We start from the raw sequence: 11,175 nt of genomic DNA on the forward strand, positions 1-11,175 counted from the left end.
CTTGGCTTCCTCCATAAGAGCCAAATCTTTAGAAGGGAGGGCCTGGGGCTTTTCAGGAAATGGTAGTATCAAGCCAGGGTGTTTCTAGATCCCCTTCTTGCTTATTTGGAATAAAAAACTGTATCTGCCTGGTGCACTGGACTGTGAGGGCTGGTGTGACCTACACAGCACTGCCATGGCACTGGGTAGGGATGAGAAAGCCAGAGGTGGACAAAGGTCTCAGATCAGGCATACCCAGGAGCATCCTCCTGCAGCTGCAGGTACACACATCCAGAGGCAGCCTGGGCTGACACTGTCCTTTTCTCCTCATTTTCCTGACCTCTGCCATCAGCAAAGGTGCCATGTGTGAGGAATTCCCTGTATTCAGACCCAGGTCAGTGCTTAGACACAGCGCATTCAAAAGCAACCTGCTCCTTTCCTCTCTGCATGGCTGCCTCTGCGAGCCACCACGGCTGGGTTCAACCTGCGACACCAGCAACAGGGCAAGGAACCAGGCAACAGGTCTGTCCTGGGAAAACAGCGTGAGAAATAGGTAAAAATTTACCTCCCTGTTATTAATGGTGCACCAAATGAAATTTGGAGTCACCAAAGGGCAGATTTGAGCCTTTGCAAAACAGGGGCTCCCCAGATAGGAGCCATAAAGAGCAGCGTCCAGGCGTGGCATGGGGAAGAGCGGACACACATCACAGAAAGTACCACTGTCACCCAGGACTGGGGGCAAAGTGGAGTGCCCTCGTCCTGCACAATCTCCACCAGACTTTGCACAGAGAAGCAATGCTGGGGGGGCAGGGGGAAGCTCAGCCAGAGCCTGCCCCAGCTCATCGGCATGTCCCTGTGGCTCCAGAGGAGCCAGCCCAGGGCTCAGCGTAGGGATACTCCAATGAGGCTCTGAAAGCACCGGCTGCTGGCTTGCTGGCTCGATGTTTCATCTCTCTTTTGGTTCAGCAGCTCTGTGTATTCTCAGGTCTCTGGATCATGGGGAAGGACACCACAGTCAGGCAGAGCAATGGAGAGGGGCTGTGCCAGGCGGGCAGGCTGCGGTCTGGTGAGGCTGCCACTGCGGAATACTCACAGCGAGCAGCCCCACTCTGCTGAACTGGAGCCCCTAGTGCAGCAGGGATTCCCAGGAGCTTCCACGTGTGCCTGCATGAATGGGGATTAGGGAAAGCAGCTCTTTGCCAAAGCCCAGTGATATTCCAAAGACAAAGGACTAAGCCCACAGTAAAAGCCTTGCAAGTGACTGCTTTTGCAAGCATCTGATCCCAGCCTGAATCCCAGTTCAGCCTCTGCCCTGAAGAAAGGGGAAAGAGAGGGGGATCTGCACCTCAGGTCTTCATTAAAACACTGTCGATTAGGCAGCACAGTAAGTTACTCTATGGCCTGTCTCTCATCAGTATTTGAATGCTGAGGGTCTATTCTGGGGCATGTCGTTGTTTATGGCACATTACAACACATGATTTTCAGATGCTGGTTACAGTCTGCCGTTAGGTTGCTTCATAATTGCTACACTAAGGTATGGACCAAGTCCTGCTTTTCCTGTTTTAACTGTAAATACAAAAGTCAGTTGATTGCAGGGCATTGTAGTGAGTTGAGAAAAGTTTTGACAAGTCAGCCAAGCCCTGTTGTTGGTTGTGTATGTGCAGCTCAGAAGCACTTGGACCTCTGTGTGCAGAGGGTTGTGCTGCATCCTGCAGCCTCCAGATGGAAGATTTCCTTTCCAGATTTGCCAGAAATAACCCTGAGTTCACATTTCCAGGGAATTCTGCAAGTTCAGCCTGCTACAAAAGTCCATGACCTGCTCATGACCACTGAAATACCAAAGGGGTAAAAAGACCTCAATTCAACAATTTTTTGATCTTCTTCCACCCTTTTGGCTCTGAGCCACGTGTCCATCCTCACTACTTCAGCTGTGCTCGTTGTGCAGTGCCACACTGACATCTGGCTCTGCCAGCACGGCTGAGAGCTGTGCAGTCTGCCCATCCTCTCCCGATCCCTGTGCACACATCTTCCTTTCTCTGACAGCACCAAGACAAACATCAGAAGGTGCCAGTGGGATTTCTTTCATTCTTTCATTCTCAGCCAAACCCCTGTATGTTGTTTTGCTAGGCACACTGGTCTTCTGTGCCAGGTTACTAAGAGCCACAACCAAAAGCCACCACATCACTACAGGTGGGAAAGTCTGGGTAATACTGTGGTGTGGTACTGTGAGCAGTGCCAAGAGGAAACCTTGTTTGCAAAGGGGGACAGCTAGGTCGGGGAGGGAGCAGTAGTTTTAATAATTAAACCTAGTTCTAGCTTCTTTGGAGTTTCTGGTGGGATTCAGAATAGGATCCTAGTGCCCCTGAAGGAAGAGGAGCTCAGCACTGCCCACAGAGCTGCCAGTCTGCTGAAGCAAGGGAAGTAGGCAGGGTGTTGCCCACCATGCCTGCACAGTTAAACTAGGTAAAATCCTAAGAAAGATATCTCGTGGAGATGAGATTTGAGGGTGTCTTTCTCTCTGCTTTGATAGGGAAGGAAAGCTAGCGAAGGCTTGGCTATGTTTTAGACATCTTGGAGCAGACAAATCCCACCTCACGTGTGTGCATGCAGTGAGCACCGCACTGCGTAGCAGCTTGGAAAGGTAGAGCCAAAACTGCTGCGGGTCTCTGCCCGTTCACCACGAGGATCATCCCCTTTGGACAAGCACAGCGTTTCATGCGTTAAAGGCATGACTGCCACAAATGACTAATTTCTCTTGCAAAACCTTTGCCAGAATCCAGGGCTGAGAACAGCACCGAGGGCACTGCCAACGTGTTCAGGGCAGAAACACTCACTGGAGTTTGGTAACTCCAAAGGGTTACTAAGAGCTGTCAGTGCTGGAGCGTTCCCCCAGCAGATGGTCAGCAAGATCCGCTCCTGTTTGAAGGATCTCTGAGCGAATTCAAGGCAGCAAAAGAAAAGCTGCAAGAGTCCCTGCCCCCTTGCAAGAGAAGGCTCGGCACAGCAGGCTGTTTATAAATAGCTGGTTTCAGGAAAAGGCATTTTCCGTTCTGGTGTCAGCACGCTGTAAAGAATAAACAGCTTTCAGAGCCGAAAAAAGCCCTCCTTATCTTCTCAGTATGCAAAACCCTGCATCTGCCTCCGTGTGCTCGGCAAGCTCAGGCATTCAGGGCACGGCAGCTGGCAGGAGTCCCCTCAGCCGGCAGGGAGGCAGGCAGGGACCCTGCACAGAAATGTTTGCTGCAGATTTTACATGGGCACCAGGCGGAAGGCAGACTCATTAATGCAGTTCCCTCATTTCTGCGCTGCTGACCTGGGTTACGTGGGATCTCAGAACAACGAGGATTTGAGATTGCTGGAATACTGCCCATAGTGTGAGGGCACGGCCCCTCATTAAATGACTTTACCACACTTTGAGGCTGGACCATAGGCTGAAATAGGCAGTATACCAGGCACAAAAGAGAGAGGGGAATTCTTTGTCAATGTGAGATTGGCAACAACAGAGATAGGGGCAAAGGGTGGGAGCCTGAGGCTTCTGCTCTGAGCACAGGGCAGCTCATCCCAGTAGCACCATGTGAGAACTTCTTTAAGGACTCAGCTTAAGTCAAAGTAGCTCTCAGACCTTTCTAGCAAAGACACAGTTTCTGGAATCCTGGCAATTCCTGAAAAGCACACCCTGACTTTCCCTTTTGTCTTCATCTTTGGGAGCCCAGGACTGTTCTGATGCCCAGTGGAAAGGGGCTGGAAGTGAGTCAGGAGGGTTATTCCATCTTTGGGTGGAGGGGAGGCAAAAGCCCTAGAGCTAGCTGGGGCCACTTCCCCGCCAGGGCCTTGAACTCTTTGCAGTAGCCAGGGCAAGGCAGAGGAGAGCAGGGACACGGTGCAAGAAGCTTTTCCTGCCCACGCCAGGGCTGTCCCCGGGTGAAGAGGGACACGGGGGGCTGGGGGCCATCAGCGATGGCAGCGTGGCCCTGAGCAGCCGTGGTGCTCTGACAGAGCCAGCCGAGGCAGGAAGGGTGCCCAGCCCCTGGCACCCAGGGCCGCCCAGGAACTCCCACGGGGCGCTGCTGCCCCCCGGCGGCACCGGGCGGCCACCACAGCCCAGTCCCCCCAGCGCCCCGGGAACGGCGAGCTGGGGGGAGTCGCGGGGTTCACGCCATGGGGTCATTTTTCAGAAGGTGGTGCCGGCCCTTTTCTCCCCGCAGCCCTGCTGTGTTCTCCAGAGACGGGGGGATGCGTGAGCTGTGTGTAACGGCGGCGACATCTTCACCTTCTGCACCCTCAGAGAGGAAAGCAAGGAGCCAGGGCCCTGGAAATCCTCCTCCTGGTGGAATCAGGACGTACTGTAAGCACATCACCTGCGGGGATCTCTCCCCAAGCTATTTCGGTTGCTTTAAATCCTTCTGCAAAACTTATTTTCTGCCCCACGAGCTCCCCACGTCCCGTCTCCCACCCTTCACCGGGGCTGAGCTGATCCTGGTCCACACGTTGACCCTGCTCCAGCACTTCACACGTTGGGGACACCCCACCAAATGCTCAGCAGGCCAGGAAGGTACAGCTGCTTCAGATGTGCCCTGGATCTGGGGAAGCTGGACATGCCGGGGAGTGGCAGCATGGCCCAGCTGCTACAGCAGCACAGGACTAGAGCCATGCACGTATGGTCAGAGAATGATGGTCTCTTATTAAGGCTAAATCAGAAATTAAGTGGCACAGGTGTCCTTTCTGGCTCTTCCTGTGCAGACTCACCAGGGAAGGTTTAGACTAGATATTAGGAAGTATTTCTTTGCAGAAGGCGTTGTTGGGCGTTGGAATGGGCTGCCCAGGGCAGGGGGCGGGAAGTCCCCATCCCTGGAGGTGTTTAAAGAGTCGAGTTGACATAGGGCTGAGGGATCTGGTGGAGTTGGGAACTGTCAGTGCTAGGTTAGTGGTTGGACTAGATGATCCTCAAGGTCTTTTTCAACCTAGACGATTCTGTGATTCTGTGAAATCTCTCAACCTACCCCCATACAGTTTCCTGTCTGCTCAACGATGCTGAGTTCATGTTTCATAGAAGCCTTGTGATCATTGTCCCTGTGCTCAGGTAACACAGGTATGAAGTGCACGATAACCTACGCTGCTGTTCCCAGAAGCATCCTTCTCCATAAATCTCTTCTGTGGCCATGCACTAGAAGTGGGCTGTAGCACTGAACTCTACAGATTCCCAAAATCCTGCATCACCTGGCAATACTGATACCTACTGACCACACCAGAGCACATACACAGAAACTGTCTGACTGCAGCAAGTCTGAGGTCTGCCAAACCCGCTGTGCTGCCTGCATGAGCAGCCGCCACCAGCAGCTCCAGCCAGAAGCAGAAGCAGTTTGCCATGAGACAACTTTAGAGAGCCTTTGCTTTGATGTGTGCAGCACAGTGGCCCTTTGAAAACTGCTGAAGGCCTCTCTGGATTATCTTTCACTCTCATTGTCATCCTATTCTACTGCTAAGCATCCCCCAGTGACTTCCTACAGCAGTGAGCACCATGGCCAATTATGTGAATTGTTTTAAATTTCCATCAAATATCACCTTGTTCTTGGTACAAAACAAATTATAAATTATGCTGAAAACCTGTGGTTGACCAAGTTTTTCCAGCTCACTGTCCCACCTGCTTCCCAGCCCCAGGACTGGTGGTACACAGATGCAGCTGTTCTGCTGCAGGACCACACACTCCCTGGGTCTTCAGGCAACTCCCACCTTCCCATCTGAAGTGAGTGCTGCTGCCCAGTTTGTGCAAGGTTTTCCAGTAAGGGGAACTTTACTGACTTTAACAGTGAACGGTGATTTGTAAGAAAAGGTTTTGCCTTGTGCTGGCTCAGCTATATCACATAATTGTCATATAGATGCTCTTGGTTTGCTGGCTATGGATATCCAGGTCTTGTCCCTGGTTTACCATTGCCAGATGCCATCTATAGGCTTATTTTAAAACCATTTAGGACATTTAGCATCCTCCAGCCCACCAGCACAGAGGCTGTTTCTGATTATATTGCCTGGCCACTGGAAAATAAAATAGCGGATAAATAACCAGTGAGCAAGGAGTTTCTCCTGAGCAGTGGGTGCATGCCAAAACACTCTCACCCCCTTGGATACTCAGGTCCTTGGAGCCTTTGCCTTCCTGATCAACACTGGTGTCACCTCTCCTGAGGTAAATCAGAGCCAACAATCTTTATTTCTGCCTCTTGTGGAGAAGCAAGGCCTGGCTGAGCGCATGGGACACTCTCTGGTACACAGGCAGCAAGACAGCTCTGCAGATGACTCCAATCCCCTGTGTTGTCCCACCGAGAGGTCTGTTCCTTCCCAGGCTCTATTTCTAGAGAATTTCCAAGGATTTTGAGGCACTATAGCAATTGAAGGCAGTGTGTCAGGTCTCTGCCATGGCTTGACACAGACATTCCTCTGTGCCAAAGGTCAGACATGTTACCACCAGTGTCCTGTTCTCTGCATCCCATCAGTGACAGTCATCGAAGTGCAGGATCCTGGAGAGGGACTCTCCTGCAGAGCTCCAGCGCCACTCTTCCTCCAGCACGGTCAGGAGGTTTCCCCAACTCAGAGTGGTACAGATACGGCACGTCATTTGAAAACAAAGCAGAAACACAGGTCATGCTTGGGTAACATACCCAAGCAGGAGTGAGTGCATGATGCCTAAAGCGGTTTCCAGGGCCTCCCAACCCCACTTTTCCTTACTGCTCAGATTCCAGGCTCTCCAAACACCGAGCTTCCCTGACCTGCTCATTGCCAGCCAGAGGGCACTTCCACCTGGCTCTGAGCTGCTTCCCACTGCTGACTGAGGGCAGACAGTAGCAACGACGTGAAAAGTACCTCCCGAGCATAACTGATCCTGACAGGCTACTCAGCCATCACCTCCCTGCCTGCCAAACACTGACAGCTTCACTAAGAATGACACTTTGTACCTCTGCACATCTGTGGTCTCAGAACCAAAACCAGCAGGCAGAACCACAGCTTGAGGGGCTTCCAGGCATCACCTTGACTGTGATGACCCATGGTGCTGCTCTCTTTGTAGTTTTCCTTTTCTGTATCCATTCTGTGCTTCCAAATCTTCCTTTCTACTGACAGGTCTGTAGTGCATGCAACCAAACAGACATAATGTTTTCCACATCCTGTTTCCCTCTCCAGGGATCACTCCAAATTAGATTTATCTTTGTAAAGTTCTTCAAAAGATCTTTGAAGACTGTCATGAACAGGCATTACAGGCACTCTGGACATGCTAGTTGTTTTCTTCCATGATTGGATTTAGATTATGAAGAAGAAAGATTCTAAATTCATGCTAGCAGTGTGCAAGCTGGTGACTTTTGTTAGGGTGATGCAGCGTAGATAGCCATGTGTGAACCCAGCCTATCCCTCCTTGCATATGGATGCTCTCTCTGCCACTCTCTATTGCTCCCTACAGCAATTTTTTGGGGGAGGATTGTTCCTTCAGTCCCAGGAGAAAGGTACCACTGAGAAAGGACTAATCTTCCCGGAGGGCTGGAGATTTTTTAAGATACATCTAGAAATTAGGATGGATTCGCCCCGCTGAGTCTGTAGGCAGATCCACAGTGCAGGTGCCATCCCCGAAGGGCAGCAGGGAGCACTGGTGGAGGACACGTGCATCACTCTCCACTGTGTATGCCACGAGCTTCCTTAAACCAAGAGATTACCTCTGTGGTCTGTGAGTCATTCCTCTTTCTACCGCTCCTTTGGTCTGCAGGATTCATTTCTCTATAGATGGTCCCATTTCACTGAAGAACTTTGCAAAAGAAGATACTGGCAATTCTTCTGCATTTGAAGAACTGGTTCTTCAAACACTGAATAAATTCCCCAACTTAAACCTGCTATAAACTTTTATCTTATAACCAAGCTTTACTTCTACCACAAGAATGGACAGAATTGGAACTGGGAGATCCAGGTACTCAACACGGACTGGTTTTGCAATCAGACAGTTATCCTGATAATGATGAATGTATACAGAGTGGGAAAGAGCTGCATCGTGAAGACTGAGCTGTGCTCCCTTCCCTCCCCATGGGTCAGTCAGTGTGTGCAGTGAGATCTCATGACCCAGAGATTCCCTTCTTTTGGAATTAACATTTTTATTGGTTTTTTTTTGTTTTTAAAAAAAAAAAAAAAAAACAAAAAAAAAAAAACCCCAACCCCCGGGGCACAAAAGCACCTAGAGAAGAAGCTGGTGCTTTTCAGCCAGACAACATCGCGTGCAAATTATCAGGCCAGAAATTTACACAATAAAGCACGTCCATCTTCAAGAGACTGGCTGTTTGTCTGTCACCTCTTCAGAGCTGGCACTGACAAAACAGAACAAAGAGAAAGATCTCTTATTCTCTCAGATGAGATTGTCATTATTCTTCAAAGAAGGGACTGAGTGTGGGATTTTATCACAGCAAATGCACCACGCTAAAATGGACACGCTTTCAGAAGAGCAGCTCAGCCAGCAGAACACGCTGTACATCTCAGCTGCAGCCAAACAATTCCATCATTACAGATCTTCTCGAACCGTGAATCCACCGCAGCCAAGACAGCGATCTGGATTTTCACAGTAACCTTCTGTCAAGAGACAAAGAAAACGCTTTTAAAGTGCTTCTTTAAAGTGTATTTTCACCTCCTGACGATGCTTTGCTTGTTTAGCATGTGTAGAAGAGACCACTTGCAGTACAAATGATTTGCTACCGCAGTCCAACACCACCATGTTTGTTTTACTTCCATTTATTTCACAAAGCCTTTCTTAGGAATATAATTTTGGAGGAATTAGGGTTATTTCCCACAGAATACTGAGAAGCCAGTTCCAGTTTGTTAATACTCTTAGAATAAAAGTGGTGCTTCACTATAATTTGTAGTACTGTTTATTGGAATTTACTACATTCTATTTCAAATTATTTTCTATCACAAATGGGGTCAATCTGGGAACTGTCTGTGCCACCTTCGGTGCCCTCTCCAATTCCTGCCTTCTTTGTCATAAGCCCTATCTGTGGTCATCAAAGATTTATGGATCATAAGTAAGTGTTTTAACAGTTCAGGACTTGAGAGTATTTCCTACGTGCTGTTTCAAGCAAATCAGCCATCAAACTGACCTCAACAAACAGCTCTGCTTAAAATTTAATAAATACCTATTGCACATACAGGTTTCATCCATTGCCCTTCTCTGTATTCACCATATTGTGGACACGCCTGCAATTAGAAATTTGTTACTGTATCAGGTATTTCTCAAAGAAATATTTACACTTTTACTTTTAATCATACATACACTGATTTCTTTACTTCTTACAGGGCATAACCTCAGATTTTTTATTCAAAGATTGGATGTACTTTCCTGAAAATACTGTAGCTTCTTCAGTAGGTAGCAGCAATGGATGTTAATTTAAATGTCTTTACTCTGTACTTGAACGCTAGCATTGCGTTACTAGCTGAACAAAAAGAGGTAAGTTGAGAAATTGTAAAAATATGACTTTTTAAATCATTTAAAAATATAAATGGTTTTCAACATTTAAAAATGTTTTATATTTTTTACATTGATAATTGTTTGCCTCCTAGTTCATATTCTGATATTGCTAAAGTTATCTTATCTCTGTGAATTTATTATTATCTCTGTGAATACACATTGAAATATTCACGCTTTTTATAGCAAAATATCTCATTTTTATTGTGCTCATCATACAGAAATGGACACACCAACAGCTTCACTAACAACTAAACACTGAAATGCAGAATCAAATACTGAACTGAACCAAATCATAAACCAAATTGCTTCAGCGAGGTGACACGTCCACCTCCCCATCAGCACCACCAGCACCAGCGAGAACACCCGCTCTTCAGTCACTGAGCGGATTTCACCTTTAACTGAAGCCTTAAATATGGATTTGCCTGTGTAATAGATGTTCTTAGTAACTTTGTTAATTTATTGGAAGGCACTGTCAGCACTGAAGCAATTTTCCTCTTTAGAGGCTGCGTTTTCACATAACGGGGCTCTGTATACCAGCAGAGTGAATACCACTTCAGTATCTTCAGGACTGTCACAAATGTTTTTGGTTTTCGACTACAGTCTTTTTTTAAGTTCAGATATGTTTCCTTCCAGTGTTGGCATTAAAAAAGCACTTATAATTTAGTTCGTTATACATTTTAAGCTGAAATTAAAACAGGGGGGAAAAAAATAAACTAATTTGACAGCCTTGGTTTGTTTAAAATTAATTATATGACCAAATAAATTATACAACTGATTATTTAAATTAAATTGCTCTGCTGTCTTGAAAACAGTGTTTCCCCAGGAGCCGATGTATGTGTGTCATGTTTTGAGATGCAATTTAGTGTTATATGGAAAGAATCTCATCATGGCCTTTGACAGCTCTGTAATAATGGAAAGACAAGGGATAAAGTTTAATCGCAAATTGTTATGCACACTCTTCTTCTAAACACCTATTCAATATTCTCCCACAGTTTTATTGACTAATGATAAATACCAGGCCTTTTAGAAAGCTTAGAGCACTCACTGCCTTTTGGAGGCATGAAACAAAGCAATTGACTCAACAGTAAAGTTTTTTTTTACTGTTCAGCAGGAATTCTTGATTAGCAGCGCTGGGGTCGCCCTGAGGATTCTCCACCCCAGGGCTCCCAAGAATTAGTAAGGGACATCAGTTTACACACACACAAACCATACATATTCATTGGACTTCCTGGAAAGGGGTGTCATGATAATGAGTTCCCGGGATTCATTTACATAGTCCGGGCACCTGTAGTGAAAATAGGGTGGGGGTCTTCGGTGGTCGAGGGAAAAAGTAAGCGGTCTGCTTCACAGCGGTCGCGGGTTGCCCTTTCAGAGCGCACTGTGCAGTGCAGTGCCGGCGCCTCCCTGCCAAGCCGGCGGAGCCATCCTCCCTGTAAGAGGGCCCCGGCGCCTCTTTGTTCCAGCCCCTGAGCTCAGTTTCCCCGCTCTGGGGCTGCCCGCGTGCCCACTGAGGGCCTCGAGGCTGCTCCCGGGGATCCCAGGGAAGAGCCGAGGCTCAGGAGTCCTCGAGAAACAAACGGAGCAAAACACGAGTAAAGCTCCCGACACCGCACCACAGCTGAGTCTTAATAACCGTCAGAAATTCAGTTCCCCGAGCCCTTTCATCTCCTCCCAGCAGGGTGTATCTAAGCAGGCCCAAGGCGTTACCTGCCGCC

This window comes from Athene cunicularia, assembly GCF_003259725.1.
Source record: "Athene cunicularia isolate RWA chromosome 23 unlocalized genomic scaffold, athCun1 chr23_part1, whole genome shotgun sequence".
NCBI lineage: Eukaryota > Metazoa > Chordata > Aves > Strigiformes > Strigidae > Athene > Athene cunicularia.